The 25,279-nt window shown below is 51.4% G+C and overlaps 1 protein-coding gene across 8 annotated transcripts in view; it reads left to right on the top strand.

The window, feature by feature from the left end:
- The window catches only part of CTIF (cap binding complex dependent translation initiation factor), a 286,823-nt gene that overhangs the window by 119,995 nt on the left and 141,549 nt on the right, over nucleotides 1-25,279 (top strand). The window lies entirely within an intron of this gene.

Raw genomic sequence — 25,279 nt, 5'->3', positions numbered from 1 at the left:
TGTTATCAAAATTATCAGTGAGTTGAAATACTCGTGTTTTAGCTGATAATGCTCATGGTACCTCTTCTTGGGCGTTCGTACTTCATGTGGGTACCCTTAGAGCGAGGCTGACAGGCTTCCTGATCCCAAAGCAGAGCTGTGGTGGTAGAATTTGAGGCCCTACGAGAGCACATTGGGATGATTTTCCCGAGTTTTCCTAGCATACTTCAGAGCCCCTCCCAGGCAGGGCTGGCTGGCTGAATGGTCCAGCTTTGGGTCCTCAGGGTCAGCCAGCCTAGCCATTGGCGTTTGGGTTGGGACAAATCTTAACTGGATGAAAGTGTCTGATGCAAAGTAGGATATTCGGTGTTCCCGGCCTCAGCCACGGAACGCTGGTCACTGGGGAGGGGTGAGCAGCCATGGTGACCACCAGAAGTATTTCCAGATACACTAAGGAGACACTGTGCACCCAGCTGAAGACCACGAAGGGGAGAGAAAGCCCACCCATAGCCTGGGGACCCCCAGCCCCACAGAGTCTTGGGCCCGAGCAGAGGTGAGCGGGCTTCAACCAAAGTCAGAGTTTGAGTAGAAAGAAACCTACACTAGTTAACCACAGCTAGCTAACCTCATCTGCAGGTTAGTGGTTAACGTCAGTCGTTAACCGCATCTGAAGTTTTTTCCTTGGTCTCAGTTACCTGAGGTCAACTGAGGTGCAGGAGCAGATGAAAGTCAGTGATAGCCTAATACGACGTCACAGGGCCCGCGTCGTTCACCTCACTTCCTCTCCTCACGCAGGCATGTTATCACCTCACATCATCACAAGAAGGGTGAGTACAGTGCAGTGAGATTTTGAGAGAGAGACCACATCTACGTAACTTTAATTACGGTATAGCTGTTCTCTCTTATTGTTGTTAAGCTCTTACAGTGTCTGATTTATAAATTAAACTTTATCATAGTATGTGTGTCCAGGAAAATTGTGTGTGTGTGTGTGTGTGTGTGTGCGCGTGTGTGTGTGTGTGTGTGTATGGTTCAGCACTATGTGAGGTTTCATGGCTTTAAAAGGCATCCACTGGGGTCTTGGAACGTGTCCCCGTGGATGAGAAGGGACTGCTGTATTGCCTCCCCTTCCCTACTGGGAGGCAAGAAAGAAAACAGAATGAAGGGAGAGATTGGCCTGAAGCTCATTGCCCACCTGCCCGCCATTTCTTCTATCCCAGAAGAAGAGAAGCATTAGAGCTGCAGCCCGCTCTGTCTCTCCAGCACCTCCCCATCCCATAGAGGCCCGGGGCACCATCCCTGACCCCTTCCCTCCATGTCCAGGCTCCTTAGCATCTAGGAGCCTTTGTGGTTTGCCCCAGCCCCCCCCCCCCCCCGTGCCTTGCCCAGGTCAGAGTGCTTGTAGGGTGAAGTTTGGGCCTTCTCCCTGCAGACTTCACCTGCCTCCTCCATCCTGCTACAGAAGCTGTTCTTCGGGACTTGAATGAATGGCTGAGTATGGAGCATTGACCCCAGTGGCCCCCAGACTTAAAGACTATTATGGATTTCCAGGGAGCTCTGGCTTATCGCTCACTGGGAGTTGCACATGGGATGCATGTCACAGTGAGTGGTCCTAGGTAGGAGTGCCTCAGTCAGGTCAGATGCCGTCACCTGGGTACCTGGCCAAACTCCCCTCCAGTCAAAGCTGAGGACCCCTATCCCCAATGGCTCTGCCAGGTTGTATTTCCACAGAGGGCTCTTCGGGGACCCCTATTGCTGGGACCGCTGGGGCCAAGTCCCTGGAAGCACCCAGGGCCCGGGAACAGGGCAGATAGGTGCCCATGTCTTCCGGGTATAGTTTTTTACCCATAAAAGGCATTTAGTTGGTTAATAAGGGCTGATGCTGATGATATTGACCGTCCCCAAGCTCTGCCTGCCTATAGTGGCAGCCGAGGGCGTGGGTGATAGCCAGCAGCCATGTCTTAACATCCACAAGCACTTGGCAGCCTCCAGGGAGCTCAGGCTAGCCCTGTTCCCCCACACTGCTGATGGGGGGAGGGCAGCTAGAGGCTCTGAGCACGGTGACATGGACTTGGGGGATCATCGGTCATGGTTCCAGGCAGTGAAGCCAGAGAGCAGGGCCGAAGCTGAGACCCACACAGTTGGACCGAGAATGGAGTCCTAGGGGTCCCACCTGCATTTCGGGCCTCTCTGTGGGGAGCTGCGTGAAGGTGGACTGGCATTAGCTGGACCGCCACGTTGGTGGGGATGTGGTCACTGTAGTCCTCATGGCTTGTTAACTGCCGCAATGTGGCCCCAGCTCAGCAGAGCCTGGTGCAGAGGTGACGCAGGGACGCTGGCTGCACCGTGATCTGCTCCCACTAGAGGCCACCAGCGCACCGCTTGGGAGGCTCCTCAGGCTGGTGTTTGCAGTCACACGTCCGTTGTCCCCAGCAGCCAAAGGTGTCCTGGCCTCCTTATTGGTGCTCAACTGGCAAAATGTAAAAAAAAAAATGACCCAGGCCAATGCTCAGGCCCTTGCTGGCCAGAACAAGGGACAGGATGAGGTGGGAACGGAGGTGGTCACAGAGAGGTGTTGGGGACGTACCTGTCTGACCAAAATGTGCCCCGCTGTGCCAGGGCCTGACATCCCTCCGGGGGTCCTCCCCAGGAACACATAGCTGCTCCTAGGAAGGCATAGCCCTAAGCCTCTAGCAGTTGCATGGACAAGGAGGCTGCCTTCCCATGGAGTGAGGGGTGCAGGCAGCCTTCCCCACACCAGGCTTGACCTGGGTCTGCAGGGGAGGAGCCCACTGGTGTGGGGCCCAGGGCCTTCCAGAGCACTGGCTTCTGCCCTTGGAAGAACAGGCTCTGCTGGCCGGCTGTATGAGGGCAAGGATGGAGCGCCATAATCCAGGCCGAGTTAAACCTGACTGAGTTCATGTGGAGGCGAGGGAATAGGTTCTGCAGAAGCCCGAGAGCCCTGCCCAGACCACCCCACGGCTCCTTCTGCCTGAGGTGTGGGCACTCACTGAGCAGCTTCTCCCCTGCGTCCCCTCAGGTTCCAGAGCGCAGAGGCCCACACGGCCTCAGGGCCCTGCGGAGAGGCTGCCTCCCTGTTCCCCACGCGGCCTCCGAGGCTTCTGTGTCTTGTACGAAACCCCAGTGGAGAGACCTTGTTCTTGAATTATCCTGCGTCTTGCCCAAAGCTTCTATAAGCACAGATTTCAGTCGTTTTTCTTGACTTCTGTCAGACAAACGTGAGGTCCCTGCCTTTTGTCTGACGAGAGGAACTGCATAACCCAACTGATCCCCTTCCTGCCTTCCTGTGAGGAAATTTTGAAACTAAATTCTGTGGCTGCCTGCAGTTAATGATGAGCTCGCCGTGACCTGGTCAGGTCCCTCGCTTTGATCCTCTGGTGACTGACCTAGTTTGGTAGTAGATACTGTGTAACCCACCATCGTGCGGTCGGCCAACCTTACTGCTTCAGGCGGGATTTCGGGCCTCATGTGCGCTCCCGAGCTGCTCTCCACTGAGGGGCCCAGCAGAGCCAGGGAAGGTGGAGCGGGAGTTCAGACCTCACGAGAGTGTCCATGGCCATCTCTTCACACGGGACGCACAGAGGGGACAGACCCCTAAAGCAGGGAACAGTGAGGCGTGGAGCTGAGCACCCCATCCCCGGGCTTGGCCCCAAATCAGGACAGGATGAGCATCTCTCCCGCCCCACCCCTCTGAGGGACAAATGAGCTTTCAGAATGAAAATCACTGCTCTCCTGAATGATGACCAGGGCAACCCCCCACCCCTCCACTGGGTGCCTGGAAGAATAAAAACGGTGGCCCATGCAAGAGCAGCCTTGTTCGTCCAGCAGGTGGCGCTGTTGCCGTTTGGAAACAGGGTTGGTGGGCCTGGACCGCCCCACTGGATTGAAGCTGCTGTAGCCCAGTTCCCAGCCATCCAGATGGGAAGGAGTGACTTTATTGTTCCCTAGAGCTATGCCAGCTCTGTTGCTAAGACTTCTGGAAACTTCTAGGATATGCTAACTCACAGGCATAAGGGTTATTAAAATAACCCAAGATGCTGAGGAACAGTCATGTGAAAACCAAGCCCCACCTGGACCCCCCAGGCCTGTCATCTTCCCCAGGCACAAGCACTACTTCGTCTCCCCTCTTGGTCTCACCAGAGGTACTGTCTGACTTCATTCACCAGGTCCACCGGTATTGACTGAGCACCTTTCTGGGGACACGCACTGTCTTAGCCATGATGGACTGCGTTAGAATGCAGGAGCCGGTTTCCTTTCCAACGGACGGGGACATGGGATTCCCCACTGTTCCTTCAAAGAGCGTCCAACCGCTGTTCTGCACCCGTAGTGACACTGCAAACGCCTGCCGAGTGCTTTCCGTGCCACAGAAGCTGTGCTGCTTCTTCCCATGCTTCCTCTTTCTTATCTTGCTTATGCTCGCATCGTCCCTGGGGAATGGCTCTGGTCAGATGTCACCTTCTCAGTAGGCCTTTTGAACACTTTGCGCCCCCCCTTTATTCTTCCCCATTGCATTCATCCCTCATTGGCTTTATGTATTTCATGGTCTTCATTCTCACTGGAATGGGCTTCACACGGGCACATACACGTGCTCACGAAATATTTGGTGAATGACTGAATGAGCCCTGACTTGCTCCTATCCCAGAGGGACTCACCCCCAGCATCCCAGTTCAGAGCCTGGGCCCCCTTCCCGGGGGCTCGAGCACTGTCTGAACTGGGGCCTGCATCCCATCCTTTCTGAGTTCATGTAACGGCCCGTAGAGTAGAGGTACTACTGTTATCGCCATGAGAGATATTAACGCAAATGAGAGAACTGAGATCAAATACTTTGCCCCAGGTCACATGGCTTATACATGGGGGAATGGAAATTGGATTCAGGCAGCCCAACTCCTCTGGCACCCCTTTGTAAGGAATGTCGACGAGGAGGAAGAGGTGCTGGAAGACCGTTTTCTATGTTATAGGTGACCGTAGTCACGTACAGCAAGTTAAGGGTGAATGTCATTTCCTTAATAAGCAAGAACAAGAAAATGGATATCTTTTTTTTTCCTCTCCTGCTGAAGGCACTAAAAATGGAAAGAGAGAGAGGAGCCCCACTGACACCCTTGAAAGAGGAAGAGATATGGTTTTTACTTTAAAAAAAAAAAAAATCAGTTTCTGATGCCCTCCCCCACAATCCCTGCTGCCCCAGGGTCCCACATCAGCTATTAAGGAGGAATGCTTACCTAGAAACCCCCTCCCTCTGCCTCTCTGGCCACCTCCCCCCACTCCCTCCAATGCTTCCTCCCTCAGGACAAAAATAGGTGCCCCATACAATAAAGGAGGATACCAGGAGTTCTTCATTCCATGGTTTCCTGTCTGAGGCCGCCAGGTAGCAAGGCCCATTGGGAATGGGGCAAACGTGCTCTGTGAGGCAAGCCTATTTTTATTTTTGTTGTTTGTGAGTCTTTTTACAAGAAGTCACCACTTTGGGGATGAAGACTTTTGTTGGTGACAGCTAGGGAAGTTCCTAGGGAATAGGCTACGGCCAAGTCTGGAGTCGGTTCCCACGCAGTCTCAAGGAGCTGGGACAACAGGTAGCAAGTGCTTTCTGGCTCTACTGGGCCCAGGGGACAACTGTCTCCCTCACCCAATAGCTTTGATGATCCGAACACAGCTAGGGTCTTCGACGGGGGTGGCAAACTGGCCACAGGCTAAGTCCAGCCCTCCATCCTGTTTCTGCAAATAAAGTTTTATTGGCACACGGTCTGCCCAGCTGTTTGCTCACTGTGGCTACGTTTGTGCTACAAGGCAGAGCTGAGTAGTTACAATGGGGCCCTACAACCTGCAGAGCCTAAAATATTTACTGTCTGGTCCTTTACAGAAAAAGTTTGTCAAACACTGACCTAGAATATACAGAGAAAAAGAACCCTGAGAATTTTTTTTTAAGTGTTAAAAAAAGCCGGCAAAAATCCTGAGTTTCATTCACCTTCTATTGTCCGAGAACCCTTCAGTTCCACACACAGAACATTGTGAAGTTCACCCAAAATCGTTCTCTTCTAGCTTCCACTTCTCCAGCGATAAAGTGGGATCATATGCCTGTTTGACTTACATTGCAAAGCTATCCTGAGGGTCATAATACAAACCAGGTTATATAATGACAGCTCTTTTTAAACTGAAAAATTCTACTGTGCATGAAATGACCTTACTAAGTAGTACGGTGATAACTAGAAGCAAGGACAGAACCACCGTGCTTAACAGGCAAGAAACATGCTTGGGAAGCATCCGTGGGGCCTTTCTGTGATTTGGGGAATGCAGGGGTGGAGGTTGTGTTGAGCTTCCCCAGCTCCTTCAAAGACCGAGGTCTCGGAGAGCAACCGTCTGCCTGTGTAGGAGTCAGGCTTGAGACAAGAGCAGGGCCTCACCAGCCATGCCCACCCCACTCCTCACACCTGCTGTGTCCTTACCGCCCCCCCACCCTGGCACAGATCTCCCCCTTCTTTCATGGCCGCATTCACACTTTCCCTCCTTTGTGGAACTGTCCTCAATGAAACAGAGCACCCCAGGCCTTGGAGAGTTCGTGGACGTTTGAGGACTTGATTCTAGGCCAGTCGTGACGTTCTCCAGTTGTTTCCTACCTCTCCTTGTGTTTGTGCTTCCTGGAGGAGGCAGACCTCAAACTGGACTGGGGGCGGGGCAGGGAGGTACTCTAGGGAGGAAAGAAAAGGTCTTGCATTCGGGGCTGTAGAAGTAAGCAAGTAGTGGTTCAGGAGCAGTAGAGGCCGTGGAGAATGGGGGTGTCCAGGAGTCTGGAAGGGATATTTCTGTAAGTAGAGAGAGCCGTTGGTGCAGATCCTTGAGGCCTTGGGACTTGACCAAAAGGGATTTAGTCAAATGCTCTCGAGCAACAAAATGCATGATGAAAGGAGGATTTAGGAAGCCCAGGGCTAGGGCCCGACCAATCCTTATGTTCTCTTCCTGGGACCCATAGAGAATTCCTAGGACAATACACATCCTCCCTCAGTGGCCAGGAAAGGAAGTTTTGTGACTTTATTATAGAGACAGGCCAGTGTCCCTTAAAAACAGGACTTGCCCCCATTAAAGAAGTCATCTTGTCCATGCCCTGCTTTGGGGCCCAGACCACGTCCAGAATCCTTTGCTGAGTGCCTGTGGGCTTGATCAGTCAGGTGGGAGGGAGCACCTGGGGGCGAGGGTGCCAGGCCCAAGCAAGGCCAGACTAAGCGCGGCCTCCACCATGGCCACAGCTGGGCCCAGGCCACCTCACAAAGAACCGGGGCTGCCCCACCCAGCGCTGCTCGGGAATGATGTGGGCTTGGGATGAGGAGGCCAGCAGAGCGACCAGAGCTGTGAGTAGGCCCTAAGCTATGGGGGCCCTGGCTACCAATGCTCAGAGACAGGCCCACCCTCCTCCACACACCCACCCACCCACCCACCCAGCGGGGATGCAGTGGTCCCACCAGGAGAGGCCCCAGAGCACAAGACGAACGACATCACCACACCTGCAGCACGACCGACCATTCTAGGGCTGGCTTAACCCCCCCAGCCATCTGAGTGCTGCCTTGGTGACTTGAGCCAGTCCTAGTTAAACCAGGCCACATTCTGGTCCAGCACCTTTCCTCCTCTGTCCTTGGCCCGTGCGAGGAGCGGCTGAGGCTAGAGGAAGAGGAAGGTGTTGCTAAGGGTGTCAAGCATCCATTATTCCTTTATTAGCTAGTGTGCCATTTCTGGTCGCGTTCCCCTTCCTGGCGGCGGCGAGCTTGGGGGCGGAGAAGCCCAGTTATTTTCGTTTACCCCAGCTTCTCACTGGGAGTAGTCAGAGGCCACAGGCAGAGGGGGTGGGGGCGGACAGGGCTACGTGCTCTCCAGCAGGCGTTTGTGAATGGGCCCCAGCTCCCAGGCCACCCGACGGCAGGCGGCCCCCCCAGGACGCGCTGACTCTCACTGGCTGGACGTCGTCATTTCTAGCATTGCAATGGCCAGGCAGGAGGAAGCTTTCTTCTGGCCCAAGAACAATACCAGGGTCAGCCCGGGGACCTCCCTCCTACACCCTCTTCCTTCCATTGTGAACCGCTACACAATCCCAGGCTGCTCGGCTCTGCACAGCCTGGGGGAGGGAGGACTTGCCCAGGAGAGATTAGCGATGTGGGTGACACCGCCAGTCATCTGGCTCCACTTCCCAGGCTGGGCCAGGGTTCTGGGGGCAGCAGATGGACAGACAGACCAAGCATGTGTGAGTGGCTGTCAATTTGCAAGGGGCTGCTAGCGGGCTGAGGTCACTAGCTGGGTGGCCCCACTCCCTGCCCCCGTCCCCATTGAATCGCAGCATGTCAGGGCTGCAAAGGCCTACTTAGACCTTCTGCGCATCACCCCATTATGCAGATAAGGAAAGTGAGACCCAGAAAGGTAAAGGTTTTACCCAACTTTTTATTGCCCTGCTTAAAAATTCTTCATTGATTCCCGAGGCCTATGGGAAAACCCCAGACTTCCCTTTCCGCCGCCTGGTATCTGCCGGCCTTCCAGGCTTCTCTCCTGTCGCTCCCCAACTTATACTTTAGCCTTGGGACTAACTCATAGGCCCCTGATCCAGCAGCACTGGTCCCCCTGCTTTAAATGTCCTTCCTGCTGCATTTGCCTGCCTGCCCTATCCCTGTTCTTCAAAGACTCTGCCTGAAGGTCACCTCCTCTGTGCACCCCTCCCTGATAAGCATTTCCTTGTTGAGTCACCTGGGCTTCTCTAGCACTTAGGATAGACCTATAGAAGGGCTGCCCCTCCATGTCATTGGTAAGCACGTGTGTCTCCCACACGTCCCCCTGCAACACACACTCCAGATCCTAAAAGCTGAAAACAGCTCATTTGCCTTTGCAGCCTTTAGGACAGTGGTTCTCCAAGTGGGGTCTTCAGACTAGCAGCGTTAGTCTCACCTGGGAACGTGCTAGAGGCAAATTCTTGGGACTCTCTTCTCTTTCACTGAACCAGAAACTCTGGGGGCGGGGCCCAGCGATCTGTATGTTGAGAACCAGTGTCTTGGGACCTACTTGCAGGCAGTTGGCTCTTAATTATTTCTTCTTTTCTCGCTCTTTTTTCTTTCTTTCTTTTTTTAATCGAGATATATTTGACATACAACACTGCGTGAGTTTAAGGTGTGTGACATATTGATTTTCTATGTGTGTGTTGCCATTTACATTGCGCGGCTAACCCCACCTCCCTGGCATCAACGGAGTTATCACTTCTTCTGGTGTTGGGAACAGTTGAGATCTGGTCTCCTAGCAAGTTTAATATTTATAGTACAGATTTGTTGTCTGTCTTCGTAATTTCTTCATCGTTTCATGAGTAATTGACATCACCCATCCCCTTCTATTTGCTGCCAAAATCTTTGGTTGTTTATTTGTTCTTTATCATTATTTTGCTCCAATGAAGGACAAAGAATCTTGCCCTCTTGGACAATCAAGGATATGGATTTGCAGAGGGTTGAGTGATTCAAGATCGGCCCAGTGCCCCAGACTTCAGCACCTCCTCCTGTCACTGGCCATACCCCATATGGACGACCCATTGGCCCCGACAGTCCCAAGTGAGCCCCTGCAGGTTAGGGGGGCTCCTTACCCTCCCACCTATGAAAGATGGAAACCTCAGGAGAGCCCCAGGGACTTGCACTTGCACAGGGCCAAAGCCACCACCTGGGGGGGAAGATGTGGGGGCAGCTTGGGTGTTCAGAGATGAATAGAAAGCCCTGGGCTAATCATTCTGTCTCTTTTCTTCGGATCCCGTTGCTGTATGTGGAACAGATTTGCCGGCCCGGTGTGTTGGGTGGAGGCCGGTGTTGAAGGGAGCTTGTCCCTGAGCTCAGAGACTCTGTAGGCTGCAGGCAGTGACCCTGACGCATTCTTGGTGGCAGAAGGAAGCTGGCTTAGGGATAAAACAACAAACACTAACTTCTGCCTACAAAGGGAGTAATCAAAAGTTGCTATTAAATAGACTATAAATAATAACAGTACTGTGATTGCAGGCCTAGCCAAACAGACTATGGGAAGGCCAAACGTTGAGATCGTGTCCGGAAAATAGCCCCGGCCTTTCTCTCTGAGGTTCAGTGTTCTAACTTTTGGAGCAGAGGGGCTGAGGAGGCCAGAGCCCTGACCCGGGGACAGGAGAACATGCCCCACCACTGAACCTCATCATCCCGCTTCCTGTGAAGTCGGAGTGAAGCCTGTCCCACCGTCTGGGCCCAGCCCTGTACCCCTCCTTACCCATGTGCTTTATCACTCTCTCTACAGAATTTTCTTATTTTCGTCTTGATGGTTTGAAGAACAAGTTGTGGACATGGTGTCACTTTACCCCTAAATACCTCCATGTGTTTTCCTAAAAACGGGGGCAATTCTCTTACATAATCAGAGTTTCAGGATCAAAATCAGGAAGTCAACATGGATAGAATCCTATTACATAATCTACAGACCTTGTTTCCCTTTTGCCAGTTGTCCGCTAATCGCCTAGCTAAAGAAAAGGTTGTTTGGTTGTGTTTTCAGATTGAGGACTCAGGAGAAAGTCACACTGGGCTTTTTATTGTCATGTCTCATTAGGCTCCTCTATCTTGCTGTCTTTCGTGATCTTGACATTTTTTTGGAGAGGACAGATGGGTTATTTTGTAGACTGTCCATCGAGTTGGGTTTGTTTGATGTCTCCTCGTGATTAAATATATGTGTTTTTGAAAGGAATGCCACAGAAGGGGCATGGTATCCTCAGGCAGGATATCAGGAGGCACAAGATGTTGATTTGGTGACTGTGACGTGGACCACTATGTTCCCCTTTTTAATTAAGAACCATCTTGCAGGGGCCCCTGGTGGCACAGCAGTTAAGCGTCTGCCTTCGGCTCAGGGCGTGATCCCGGTGTTCTGGGATCGAGCCCCACATCAGGCTCCTCTGCTATGAGCCTGCTTCTTCCTCTCCCACTCCCCCTGCTTGTGTTCCCTCTCTCGCTGGCTGTCTCTCTCTCTGTCAAATAAAAAAAAATAAAAAAATAAAAGAACCATCTTGCAGGGAGATATTTGAGACAGTGTCAATATACTGTTTCTGATAATACTTTTACCCACTCGCTTTAGCATTCATTGATCATTCTTGCCTGAAATAGCATCATGGTTGTTGGCAAATGGTGACTTTTCTAATTCCATCTATGTATTTTAGTTGACTTTCTACTGTAAGGAAGATCATTCCTTTCTCTTATTTGTTTATTTATTTGCATGTCTTATAGATTTTTACATTTCTACTGGTTAGAATCCATGACTATTTGATGTCTAACGGTTGCAGATTTGACAAACGGGAGCCCTTCAGATCACTTCTGTGCATTTCAGAAATGCCCTGAATGATTATTCTATGAATACTTCCTCACTTGCTGGCACAAAAAGTGGTTCCGGGTTTATTGGGTATTTTCTCTGCCCAGCCCTGGGATCCATTATCCATGGAACACAGTTACTTCTTAGTGGACAGTTTTTAGAAACCCAGATCTGGGTGCTAGGTGTGCTCACTGCGACGGAATCCCCTGTCTTTTGATTCATTTCTCTCTCCCTTTTTCTGAGTCCCCAGATCAGAGCTTCTTTAGAAAATAAAATCTCTTGCCTGGAGTGGGGATGGAAGGATATTGCATGGCTGTGTGGGATGGGGAAAGACACTGGGGGAGTCCGTATCCAGACTCTTCTGCCTTTTGCGGTCCCTGGTTCCTCCAGGCTCTGAGCTCCCTGGGGGTTTGGTCCGTTTCTTGCCCGTGGTCCCCTCTGCTGAGTTACCCACCACTCCACTCACTTTCTGTCTTCCCTAACTTGAACTTGGTGGAAATCTCTTTTCTCATTCTCTGTGTTTTTGTAGGTTTACAGCCCTTTTTTTTTTTATTATTAATTAGAGAGGAAATTTTGAAATAAGTGCATATAGTCAATCTACTGTGTGAGTCAGAAGTCCAGTTGGTTGGATTTAAGTCATTAGGGAAAGAGGGAGATCGCTGAAGGGGACACTGAGCTTCACATACTCGTCGGGAACAGCCGTGGGAGCGGGTATTTGTGTCTGGGAATAGAGGAATGAAGTGACCTGTCCTCTGAGTCTATGCAGGAGAACCGGTAGGTGGCAGAGGCCCTGGGCGTGTAGTCATGGGGATCAGAATATAAAGGGGGGCAGCAGGATGTACCTGAATATGCCAATAAATAGATTCTTTCCCTTCCTGTTGTTCAAAGAACTCTGGGAGGGACACACACACACACACACACACACACACACCAACTGTCTGAGGTGCCTGAGAAAATCTGCTTGGATTCAGACCTTACGGAGAGGCTTACTCCCCCCTGAGAGCCAAGAGTCATCAGGGTAGATGCGCTCCATGAGGACCCAAGGATAAGTCTCTATTGCCCAGCCATGCAGAATTCCAGCCACACCCTGTCACCCCGTCCATGGCCTAGTGGGAAAGACTTTCCTCCAGCAAGTCTCCAGGGTCCCTGGGAGCAAGGCTCTTGTCCAGCACCACACCTGGGCCAAGGTTGGACACATGGTGGGAGCTTAGGAAGTCACAAACCATAGATAGTTGGTAAATGTCAGAGCAAATGTGTGAGCCCACTGTGCCAAGGAGGGGAGCAAAACAGCCTCTTACCTAGAAAACCTGCAGGTCCTCTGGTCATTGCTGGGCTCTATCCTTCTACAGCTGCCTGAGTCTCTCCCCTTTGGCATTACTAAGAAACCTGACCCCCACCCACCCCCAGTGGTAGATTGGCTCCAGAAGCCCTCACATAAACTACAAGCTGTCCCTGCCTTTTGCCAATTCGCATTTCAACAATCCACACATTCTGCAGTTCCTGAAAACCATTTATGTAGAACTTCTGGTAGCTTTAATCTCCTTACTTGGGAGTTCCTGCTCATTTCTGGAAATGGTGAAATAAGCAAGTATGCCCTTAAGGTCAGGCAGGCTAGTTGTGCTGGCATAACTAGCATTGTACCCTAGTGATAAAGGGCAACACCCCAAAGAGCCGACCCCGGTGGATGGCGGGCTATTCTGTGTGCTGTTCCCGTCTCGGGGACACGGAGCCCTGAAGGGCAGGGACTCTCGGTACATCCGATGACCTGGAAGCGCTCCGTTTCCAGCTGATCACTGGCAGGGATCCGTTCTGTGGACAGGTTGTCACGTCGGGCCCCCGTGTGCAGGATAAAGCTGGGGCGTGCTTGGAATGGAGCTGGTGGCGGGGGGGAGGGTCAGATATGGGCAGGCCCAGGAGTAGGGGCCACCGAGAATGAGTACTGAGACGCACACAGAGAACACAAGTCACTTGGCTACCTCAGCCTGGTGCCCGTGGCAAGGAGCAGTCAGCGTCCGTCAGTGGGGCAAGAGTTGAAATCTGTCCCTGGGCATCCAACTTGGAGACCAGCTAGTCAACATTCTAAGGCCTGAGGAAAGCATTCTGAACATGTCGTGCTCCCCAAGGAAACGAAGGTCCTCCACGGGGAGGGGCCGCACCCAAGGGCACGCAGCCCACCCAGCGGCAGATTTGGGGCCCTGGATCCACAGGTCACTGCTCCCCCCCACACACCCTGCAGTTTCATTTGGGAAGAATTCACATGATTGGTCCTTGTAGAAGACTCACAGGGTATCTGTCTAATAATTCAGTCTGGAATTTCACGAGGGATCCGATTCAATAGGTATATTTGAAAAGGCTTCATCACTAAACTGCACACAAAACATTCTGTAGAAAGGAAATTAGAAATGCCAACTGCAGCTGGCCGTGTATCTCCCACACCCAGCAAGGCCATCGGAGTGACCGACAGCAGCCCTGATCCCACGCGGTGCTCCCTGAGACCCACTGCTCAGCCCTGCTGGGTCCAGGGCACAGAGAGACGGAGGGCCGGCCACAAGGATGCAGTGAACCGGGCCTTTGTAAACACTCTGGAGGAGAAAGATTTATTGCCGTGACATCTCAACGTCCCATGTCACATCCCCACATTGGTCCCTGTTCTAAATACTGAGCCATTGGGCCAGCGTGTGAGTCCTTTTTCAGCCCCTAAAGAAGTAGGAAGTGTTCTGGTACATGGACCAGCCTGCCACTAATTTGTGCAAATTAGAAAGAGAAGCTCCTTCCTCACACTTGACAGCCTCTGCCCCAGATTGTCAAAACCCATTCAAATCCCCGGTGACTGAGGTGAGGACCAACTCCTGGAGTGGCACCGGGCACGTGCAGGACACAGGCTGTCCTCCGTTTTAAGCAAACGTCACAAACGGGCTTGAGTTGAATACCTAGGCCGCTAGTTCATGTTAGAGAAGGCCAGGCTTTAAGTTTAGAGTATTTCCAGCTAAAGAGAAGCCCCCTTGGAGATTAATATCTAACAGCCAGACGGCTGAGTAACCCGTTCTATTTCTTCAGGTGGAAGGAGTCACAAGGCCATAGCAGCTTATAGATTATTAGACCTGAAAGAAGCCTTAATGTCATTGAAGGCAGCTCCTTTCATTCTGCAACCGGGAACACTGAGGCCCACACAGACATCCCTGCCCTGAGCACAGGGCTCTGCCCTTCCCCCAGTACGGGGGTGAGGAGCTGAATTCTAGAGGCTGTTGTGAGTCAGAGGTCCTCGTACCCAAGAGACTCCCGCTGTCCAGGAAGGGCTGGATGCTGAGATAATGTGCAGAGAAGAAAAGCTGCTGCCAGATTCCCCAAATTCTTCCAAGCCCTGAGTGAGACCCTAGCGCGTGACCTCATTTACCTGCTCTGGTCACCGATCATGAGCTCAGCACTAGATTCTTCTTACCGCAACGTGAGTCTCGATAATGCGTGCCAGGTGTTGGGGGATTCTCATTGTAAGGAATTTATTGCAAAGACACTCAGCAAAGCTGGCCATGAGAAGCCGCCATTCTGAAAGCAGATCCTTCCTAGTCGTCGCCCATACACCCTACCCAGCCCAGCCAGGGCATAGCGGCTGGTCAGGGGCTGCTCACATGAGGGGCAGTTGTCCCTCTTCCAACTGTCCCGATGCGTCTGCATGCGCGTGTACAGACACACACACACACACACACATTCTCTCAACATGCTAAAAATGTTGGGAACAATTCATCCTAGTTCTTGACCTATGGCCTCTAGGGCAGCTCGGTGGCTTCTGGATCGTTATTTTGCTTCAAAGAGTACCCTCCAGGTCAAAGCAGAAACATTTACTTGGCAAGAAAAGAGAATATGTTCCTTTATGTGGCCTTTCCTGGCGGCCAGAAAAGGGACATTATTCCAGCAGCGTGGCGTGTGGTGTGGTCAAGGAAATGCATCATACCCCCTCAGCAAGGTCCTTTCAGGACACCCCAAAGGGCAGCGGCACCAGCGGCTGGCCACGTGGGCCAGACTGGTCGCTCAGGTTGAGCAACTGGCACAGGATGTCTGTGCCCGGGAAAACCTGATTGGTGGAAGACAGGCAGGCGGACAGACCACGCCCACGCCCGCAGATGAGGACTGGGGAGGAACCGTGCTGGGTCACCGGGGACCCTGGGCAAGGGGACCTCTCTGTCCCACAAAAAGAAAGATGCCCCCAAAGACCTCAGGTTGACTCAGAGTCAGATGTTAGTGACCAAAAAGAACTTGTTCCTTCGGTCCTGCCATTAGCGTGGTGGGGAACCGAAAGCTCTCCTCTGCAAAGCTGAGAGACCTTCTTTCAAGGTCTCTGGAGTGAGGCATCGTGTCCCCCCTCTCATTCCTTGCTGCGTCTTAGAGTTGGCTGGGGAGCTCTTTAAAACGATCCGTGCCTGGACCCCACCACCGGCAGATCAGAATCTCTGGGTGATGGGTCCAGGGCATCGGTCACCCTTAAAGCCACCCCAGGTGACTAATGTGCAGCCAGGGCCGAGACCTCCTGTGCTCAGGTCACAGGGGTCTCCCCCATTGCACTATCCTAGGTGTTTGTACCGTAGAAAAGCAAGGGGTTGGCCAGGAATTGATCCAAACTTATAAAGTATTAGTGTAGTTACCTCTGCCTTCTTGATATTAATTACATTCTGCCTGGCTTAATTAAACTCCTTTATTTTCAATCTGTCTTACAAGGATGGACTATTGCTTCAGAACTGGGACTGCGTCTTACTTGCCATTTCTCATCCCCAACCCCATCCTTCACCAAAACCAACCTGTTTTATTCTTATTCATAGACTCTCCTTCTATCCCTCTGCCATTTCCCTGATCCTTACATTGGCCATTGGCATCTCTTGACCATTGGGATAGCTTCTTAACTGCTCTCTCCTGTGCTTACCTTAAATCCCTTGAATCTGTCCTCCACACCACGTATGACACGATCCACAAAGTACACAAATCTAGCTGTTTTACTAATGTGCTGAAGCCTCTCCTGGCTTCCCCATCTCATGTAGGATGTGGCTCCAGCCCTCGAAGGCCTCCCCCATCCAGCCCCTGCTCTCCTTTCAGCTTTGGATCCCACATTTTCCCTATCGTGTCCCCTGTGTAACAGCCACAGCAACTCCTTGTGGGGCCCTGAATACAACAGGGCCAGGCCTCCGTCTTTGGCTGGCATGGGATTGGCAATGGCGAGAAGACCACGAGCAGGTAGTGAACCCACTCACGGTAGCTCTTTTTCTTCTCCCTCTCCTCATATCTAGAGTAGGGATGGTGAAATCTACCCCCTACCTGCCACGGTCTCAGGAGGAGAATCTAGCGAGATGATTGTTGAGGAAGTCCTTGGACAACCGTGGGACGCTAGTCAAATCTAGGAGCTTTGGCAGTTCAGGGGGCCCGCTGGAAGTCATTCGCACGGAACACTGTGCACGTGCTGGTGAGCAGGGCAGGCACGTTGGTGGCGACACCGGCTTCTTCCCTTAGTGTTTTCATAAAGGGAATCGGGTGAAGGAAATGTCTTGAAAGAGACAATCTTCCTAAACTCCCTGAAATAACTTCAGTGGAAACAATTGTGGTACCGTCCACTGCACAGTTATTGTTCCAATCTACCGCAACATGGGAAAAATCTCCCGGCACTTCCAACTCAACTGGGAATCAACTTGACTTCCAGAGGCCTGGAAACAAAGGGATTGTGCTCAAGGGCTGCCCTGGGTCTTCATGGCCTACTGGAGCTGAGGACAATCCCAGGGCTTGCGTACAGTTTAGCTTTTCCTCTCCACTTCCCTTGGGGAGTCATGTTTGCTAGAGACCTTTGTATTTTCCCATAGATAACTTTTGGGGGTCATGACCAAAAGACTTTATTACAACAATACTCGAGATTCTAGATTTCCTTCCAGTCAGTTAGTTCTATAAGCACAGTCTTGCAGACTTGAGGCCTCAGAATGCTCTCTTGTCCACACCCACCAAATGGAATTAGAATAGAATAGAATAGAATAGAATAGAATAGAATAGAATAGAATAGAATAGAATAGAATTCCCTCCTTTGAAAGGGCTTCCTTGGTGCTCTATTCTTCTAACTTCTCAAAGGCTTTATCTCCCAGACCTGGTTAGAGCCTTCCATCTGGTCATCCTGTCTCCCTGCTGCTTTTCATACTAATCTGTCCTCTTCAAAGAAACTGTCCGAGCACCTTTGCCCTGTCTCTTCTCCTGTCACGTCCCTCCTTGACTCAAGAGGCAACATGCAGCTCCCCACGGGCCCATGAGACAAAACCAGGAGCCCTCTGCAGGGCATCCATAGTCCCTGGAATCTTTCTTCATGACCCCATCTATTCTGATCACCCACCACCTCTTACTTGCTGCCTCCACTTGACCAAACCAACCTGATTTTCCTGTCATTTTATCCTTTTAAAAAACTCGAGCTTGTTAAATGTGGAACTAAGTGTGATTTAATTTTCTTCTGTAAAAAACACATTTTGACCTCTTCCTGCTGGCTCACCATTCCAGAAGACCAGTCTCCTCTTGCCCCTGTATGTGGAGTCCTCCCTACCATCTCTCTGCCTCTAATTCTCCTGTCCCTTAGCATCTCTCCTGTCTCCCTTCCTCCAAGAAGTGTTCCCTGATTACTGTGCTGAGACGTTCTAGAGCCTTCTCTTTCTCAGAACATGGTACCATAGCCGGCACTTCTGGCACTTGAGTGAGCATGCAGGTAGCATGCCTATCCAGGTCCTGTGCAGATTCCGACTCAGTAGAACAGGGCTAGGGCCTCAGTTCCTGCATTCCTCACGAGCGCTCAGGTGATGCTGACGATGCTGCTCCCTGGACCCCATTCGAGTAGCAGGATCTTGTAACCATGGTTCCCAGATTTTGTTGCACATTGGAATCACCTGAGAATTTTCAGAGACCCATGCCAGTCTTCCACCCTTAGACATTCTGATTTTATTGGCATAGGGTCCAACACAGGCACTGAGATTTTTTAAACCTTCCCAGATAATCGCAGCATGCAGTCAGGTGTTACATCCTGTAGTGTGAATATAGCTGAGCCTATTACATATTTCATCTGTGCTTACCTTGTCTCCCTGCCTTAGACAACAGTCCCTTTTAAGACAGGACTTGGTCACTTTTTTTTTTTTTTTAATGAGGCTTGATCGATTGACTGATGATTGACTACTAGGCTGTTTGCCACGTTTTTGATGATAAACCAATGTTAATAGAGCGCATATTGCCAATGGGGAACCATACTCGATGTCAAGAGGGAAACAAAGGAGGAGGTCTTGGATTTTGCCAGAGCGTGGTGGAATCTCCACAGTGCCAGCCTTGGCTGAGGGGGACTGCCTGTGTGGACGGTTTCAAGGGCTGTGGACGGGTTTCCTCCTTACCCCCACCCCTGAGGGGGAAAAAAACCAAGAATACCTCCCTGGTTCACTAGTTCCCAAGACACTACCACTATTTTTTTTTTCCTTTTGGTCTGAGGCTGTGGTTCTCAACTTGACCAGCCTTTAGAATCACCTAAAGAGCTTTCCACTGCCTGGGCTGCACCCCAGACCACTTGCCTCAGAGCCTCCTGAGGGGCACCTGGCCATCTGGATGTTTTAAAGCTCCCCTGGGGCTGTCAGTGAGTTGTCCAGGGCTGAGAGCCGCTGACCTTCGGTTTTTATTGATTGAAATATAAATATAATCCATTTATTCTCCTCTCGGGGGATTGAGAGTATCAGGGCCTTCCCTGAAGACAGGTTCAAATAGCAGTAGAGGGAGAACGTGAGGAAGCCCGGTGCCTCTCAAGCTTGAAGAGTCACCGCTGAGTGGGGGGGAAAGGCTGAGAGTAGGAGGACAAAACTGCTGCAAAATGCACTTGGCCTCCCAAAAGTTCATTTAGAGCAGGAGTCGGTAAATGACAGCTTGTGGGCCAAATCTGGCCCACCACCTGTCTTTATAAATAAAGTTTTATTGGAACACGGCTATGCTTCTATGGCTACTTCTGTTGTACAATGACAGTTGAGACCATTTGGCCTGCAGAGCCTAAAATATTTACAATCTGGCTCTTTTTTTTTTTTTTTAAGATTTTATTTATCTGTCAGAGAAAAACAGCGCACGCACAAGCAGGGGGAGCAGCAGGCAGAAGGAGAAGCAGGCCCCCACTGAGCAGAGAGCCTGATGTGGGGCTCAATCCCAGAACCCTGGGATCATGACCCAAGCTGAAGGCAGATGCTTAACCGACTGAGCCACCCAGGCGTCCCTATCTGGCTTTTTATAGAAAAAGTTCGCCAGCTCCTTTCCTGGAGGGTTGCCCCAGCACATACTCCCTAGCTGCAATTTATGTATCAATACACATGCTCGGAATTTTTTAAACCACTTCTTTGTGTAATTTTTTAGTTACTTTTAAAACAGACCAGAGTGTCCTGATAGATGTCTGAGAATAAGTCCTGGTTAGCATAAGGTATGGCTCTCACTCAGCCTCAGGGTGCAAGCTGCCATCCTCTGGCCCCAAGCAGCCTCATTGGGTTACCCCCATGTGCTGTGCACATGTCACCATCGTCCTTATGGGCTGCAGGGTGGGGAGACTGGGAGCCGCCACATCAAAATCTGATAGATGGTAGGGGGTTGGAAAGGCTGCCCAGGGACGATGGAATCAGGAGAAGGGCTGCAGGCAGCAAAGGCTCTGCAGATGGAGAAAGGTGGCAGGGATGAGCACTGTGCTTGACTTGACCAGCGCGGGAGGGCAGCCAGGAAGTGCCTGAAGCCCGTGCTTCAAAGTCCTGTGTCCAGGCTCTCGTGTTCCCCTCCATTCCTTCTTGAGCCACCACTGTGCCCCTGAAAGTAGGTCAGATCGCTGTCTGCTACAGAGACATGGAGGGAAATAGATACCAACTAGGTCATCATAGCTGCTGGTGGCTGGTGAGCTGGCTGAGACCAATGGCTGCCCGATTGAAGACAACCCATAAAGACTCTTTTATGTGGCGGGGAATCCTTAATGGCCACATCCACACAACAAAAGGTCAGCCCTGCTTTCTGGGAATGGAACAAGTAATTGAATTTCTGAAATGGTACATTTCTGTAGTCAGAGAGAGGTACAGCCCGGGTCCTTAAAGTATACCCTTAAAAAATGAATAAGTTGGAGGCAATGATTTCTTTTACCAAAGATATTTGCAATAGGACTTAGAATTTCCTCCTCTAGTGAAAACACAGTTGCATGTAGGAAGTCTGCACACACGCAGCTTTGAGGGCATTCATCTCTATGTACTGATGTCCTGTCTTTCTTCCTCGTTGGAAACCTTCACCAACATCGGACCATGTTCCTTATACTTTTCAATTTTGACAACACCCGGGTCAGGGTCCGTTATTTTCCCATGGTGCTCATCATATGAATATTTGCCTGCAGCTTAGCTGTTAGTGATTGAACTTGGAAGCAGGGAAAGGTACCCCAGCATAGATCACATGTAGCAGCCCTGGGAATGTATGCTTTGGGCACTGTCAACCGTCAATCCAGGGGAAATCATGAGTGGGCTAACCCTTTACATGGCCCTTTGTAAACCGTGCTTATCATTCGTTCATTCGTTTTTTCATTCCGTCAACAAACATTGTGGCATACCTGCTATGTGCAGTCACCAGGCACAGTGCATTGTGATGGAAACCGGGGGTCCATTGCCCGAGATGCAACCCCACCGAGTTCCCGATCAGTGCGTGCTGTGGTTGGCGCCGGGTCTCCGGTCTGCCACTCTCCTGGGCACTGTCTGTGGTTCCATCCGGAGCCAGAGTTCACGTCCCCGCTCTACCACGCGTTGCTTTAGGTCTGCTATTTAACCGAATCCATCCTCCCTTTCCTCTTCAGTCGAGGACGGATAATGAGAGTACCTCCCTCTCAGGGTCGTTGTGAGGTTTAAATGAGTTGATGCATGTAGAACTCTTCGCTCCACACCTGCTCAGTAAGTGATAGACGTGGCTGTTACCCTTACCGTCGCTCACAATCCTTGCAGACATAATTTAGTTCCTTCTATGGTAAGGAGACCTTTTGAATACCTTCCAGGGAAACGGAATTGCTCACTCAGTGGCGGGGAGTGTATTTACAGGGCAGGACTGCAGGGGAAGGAAAGCCTTTGCAGGCTAGCTTCCCCCCATTGTTGGGCTGGCTCATCCACGTGGGACTCAGCTCAGGGATGCCCTAGCCTCACCTTGTCATCTTCTTTGTCATCTTCTGGCCACCCGAGGTGGCCTAGGAGGTGGCCAAGAGAAGCTACTGCAAGCAGACAGGGAGCGTACAGGCGGGTGTTTCCACGTGTACGAGCTGCCTCCCATGCGTGTCTCCCTTCCACCTCTTCCCCAACTGTCAGTGTCCTTGGTCACGTGGAAGAGTCTCACTGAGCATGTGCAACATGTGAGATGCTGTTTTGGAGGTCAGACTTTGACAGGGAAGGCAGGACTCTGAGGGGTCTCCTGGCCTTTGCCTACACTGTGGTCCCAGCTATGACCTGGAATTCAACTCCCTCCCCCACCCCAAGTGTGTCACACCAAGCAAAGAGCACAGATCCAGGGCAGAGAGCAGGGCTGAATGCTGTTCTGGAATCAATGACCATAACCCAGGAGGGGTCATTGAGTGGGACCTTCCTATGGGTGCCTGACTACCGGTCACAATTTGGGCCAGCCCACCTTCAAACTGCCTGGTGAAGGAGAAGCCTTGTTTTGAGTCCCTGAGGAGACCATGCCTACCTCCTTGGACCCTGCAGCCCATTCATCCCTCTGCCCAGCAGGGTGAACTCCTGGTATCACCTTCCTGGCTTCTATTCCTTGCGTAACTTCTCCAGAATTCCTCCCCCTGGTGGGTACTGACCTCCTGTCAGCCTGTCTGGCCTCGGCTCTGTAGACCGAGGGTACTCTTGGACCCTTCTCTCGGCGGGCTGGTCTGGGCACGAGCACCTCCCCATTTGAGTTGAGTAAACACGTATCCAAAGACTGGCCATGGTGTGTTCCCATGTGTCCTTTCATTTGACTTCCAGCACCTCATTTAATCCTCACAATAGAAGGAATGCTTAAGTTCTCCATTTTAGAGCAGAGGAGACCATGGCCCGGAGAAGGGAAGGGAGCAGACCTACTGCCTGACCCGGCCGGCCTCTGGCCTTGCATGTAGGGCAGGCTTGGCAGAAGTGGGACGCTTGTTACAAACTAAGGAGCCTGTGGAGTCGAGTGGTAGGCACCAAACATCCACAGTGTCATTGTCACCGTGGAGGCCAGCGAATGGCCACCTTGGTTCTCGGAGAGCTTACAGTCCAACCGAAGACTGGGGGATCCGGGTCTTCATACCTTTTGCATTTAACTGGAGGAGAATTGCAATTTCAGATACAGATTGAGGGCTGAGGGAGCCGTGGAGCATTCTAACTGCTTACAGCACAGGAGACATACACAGTTAAGGGCCGTAGTCTGTAGGCCCTGGGTCACGTGTGAATGCCGCCGGTCCACAGTGGGTAGAATGGGCGTGGCTCAACTCTGGTCCATCTAGGGCCATCAGTCATCTTAACTTTTCGTCCAACAAGGACGTATGGAGGACTCTGCGGTATCTAAGGCACCGGGGGGGGGGGGGCACGCAGAAGTGAAGGAAACACGGCCCCTGAGCTCCAGAGAGTTTGTAGTGTGGTTGGGGAGACAAGCTTAGAAGCAACTATTTAATCCGTTCAGATACCAGGATGGGGTGCTAAGAAGTTTGTCCAATGTGCTATGTGACCAAAGGGGTCAATTCTCATGCAAACTAGGATTGGTTTTTTTATGGGCATGGGCATATTTATGCCAATGGCAAAGTCTGAACTGTATTTCAGGGGTGAACAGAAGTGGGGAAGATGTGGCAGACAGAGGGAAAGGCTGGTTCCAGAATGTGTGTGCAAGGGTGGGGTGGCAGGCACATGGGGCGGGGAGGAGTGGGCACCCCTTACAGATCTGGAGAACAGTCCGCTTCCAACCCCAGGGCAGGAACGCGGGTCTCCTGGCCCCTGGCCCAGTGCGCCTTCTGATACATTTCCATACATAGAAGCTTAAAGCCAGTTCTCAGGACCAGCAGTGGGGGGTACAGATGGGGAGGTGGGGGATAGTGGTTAAAGCTTTTCCTTCAGGTAGGCTCCTGATCTGACACAGGAGCAAGGGCAGTGAGAACCCAAAGAATTGTTTCCTCCACGGAAGTGGTTTGGTTGGAAAGCCTGTGGTTCTGCCAAGAATCCTGGCCATGCCCTTAAATCCTGGCCTTCAAGTCAGCCGCGCAGCCCTGCGGCCCCGAAGCTGATCCCGTGGGCCCTGCTTGTGCACGCTGACCTTCCTGGTTATGCTGGGGGTGCTCGGAGCCTGGAGCTGAATGGCTCTGCACTCTTGAAGGTCAGCACTGTGGGAGACGTTGCCTTCTCAAAAAGGGAGGGAGGGAGGGAGGGGGGAACTCAGCCCTGAAAACCTCATGGATCAAGGGACAGCAAGTGCACCAGCTTTCCCTTCTGTTCCGGCAGCTGGGCGATCGGCAGACAGGGATTGCCCTTCTGAGATCTCCCGTCGCAGGGGGCAGCCTGACTGCAGTCTGAGCTCGGGGAGGGCCTGGCGGTTGGCACAGGAGACATTCTGGTATGTTCCGGGGAGGCGACTTCAGTGTTAGAAGCTGCTGGCAGCTGAGGGCTGAATGCTTACAGGTCTGTGGCTGCTCACCAAACCAACGGCATTGTTTGGGTCAGTGACCCAAGGAGGGTAGCACAGTGGCCCAGGATTTGGAGGGAGGGTCAGTGAGAAAACAATAAAAAAAAAAAAAAAAAGACAAAAACTTGCATTTGCTTCAAAAATAAAACCAAACAAAAACTGATTGTGGCTTGATTAAATGCATGAGCAAGAAGGGAAAGGGTGTGGATTACACAAGTACTTGCCTTTCACACCCGGGAGGGAAGGATCGCTGCTGAGGTCCATAGCTTAGGCCAACGCAGGTAAGCCAGAGGTCTTCCCACTGGTCCTTGGCAAAATGAGAAAAATGCTAAGTTCACAGTTTCCTTGGGGGTTGGGGTCAGGTGAAAATGATCACATTTGTGCAGAATTATTCTTGAAAAACCCCTAAATGGCCCATGAAGTTGAGAATACTTGGAGTACGTACCTTGGGTGATATTATGTACATACAAATGTATACCGTGTGGTCTGCTATGAAGAGGGCATAAGCCCCGTAGAGTATTTTCATTTTATTTCTAAATACATGTAGGTGAACTCGAGCAAGGTAGGCAAGCACCTGCCTGAGACTCTGTGTAAAGGGCCTTGTATAGGATAGTGTAGTGCTTTGTACAGAGCTGGGGCCGATCTGTGTCAAGGACCACCTTTTATGTAAAGTCCTGTCCTTTGTGAAATGAAGGTCATAGTAGATGGGACATCCTCAGGCAGAGTGAAAGGTAACAATTCCCCATTTTTAAGTTTCAGTTTTACTGGTCTATGAAATTCAAGAGGCCGGGAACTACTAATCTAAGCCCTACTACTTTATTTAAGTTAAAGAAACTCTGAAGCTTTGTATGTTGAGGACTAAACAGAAGGAGAGTCAACTCTTTCATTTTTTTCTCCTGTTAGAGAACGCTGGTCTCAGGCTTGACTCTAAGTCTGTCCACCTGGTCATTCTGGTTGGGCACCAATGTCACTTTCTTAGAGAGGCCTTTTCTGATCCTCCCATCAAAAACGTTGCCCTCTTCTTCATTTTCATTGTTTCTTTTTGTTCCAGTGTCTCTCTTTAAATTACCTTCTTCTTTTTAGCTGCATTCTGTTGGCTATCCCCTTCCCCTCCTGGGATGGAAACCCTGATCGGTGGTTCAGTCCACGTTGCGTTTGGGGCACCTCCATTGAGTGTCACAGGGGTGAATGAAAGCCCGGGTGGTTCCTGAAGGAGGAAGCACATTTTGGCCTCTTGCCTCCAGCGCCAATGCCAACGCTACTCCTGCAGGGGCTCAGTCCCTCCGCACTCTCTCCCTGCGCT

Source organism: Ursus americanus, chromosome 19, assembly GCF_024610735.1.
Source record: "Ursus americanus isolate L20-20 chromosome 19, mUrsAme1.1.p, whole genome shotgun sequence".
NCBI classification, from domain to species: Eukaryota; Metazoa; Chordata; class Mammalia; order Carnivora; family Ursidae; genus Ursus; species Ursus americanus.
This window is presented reverse-complemented; position numbering and strand designations above follow the sequence as displayed.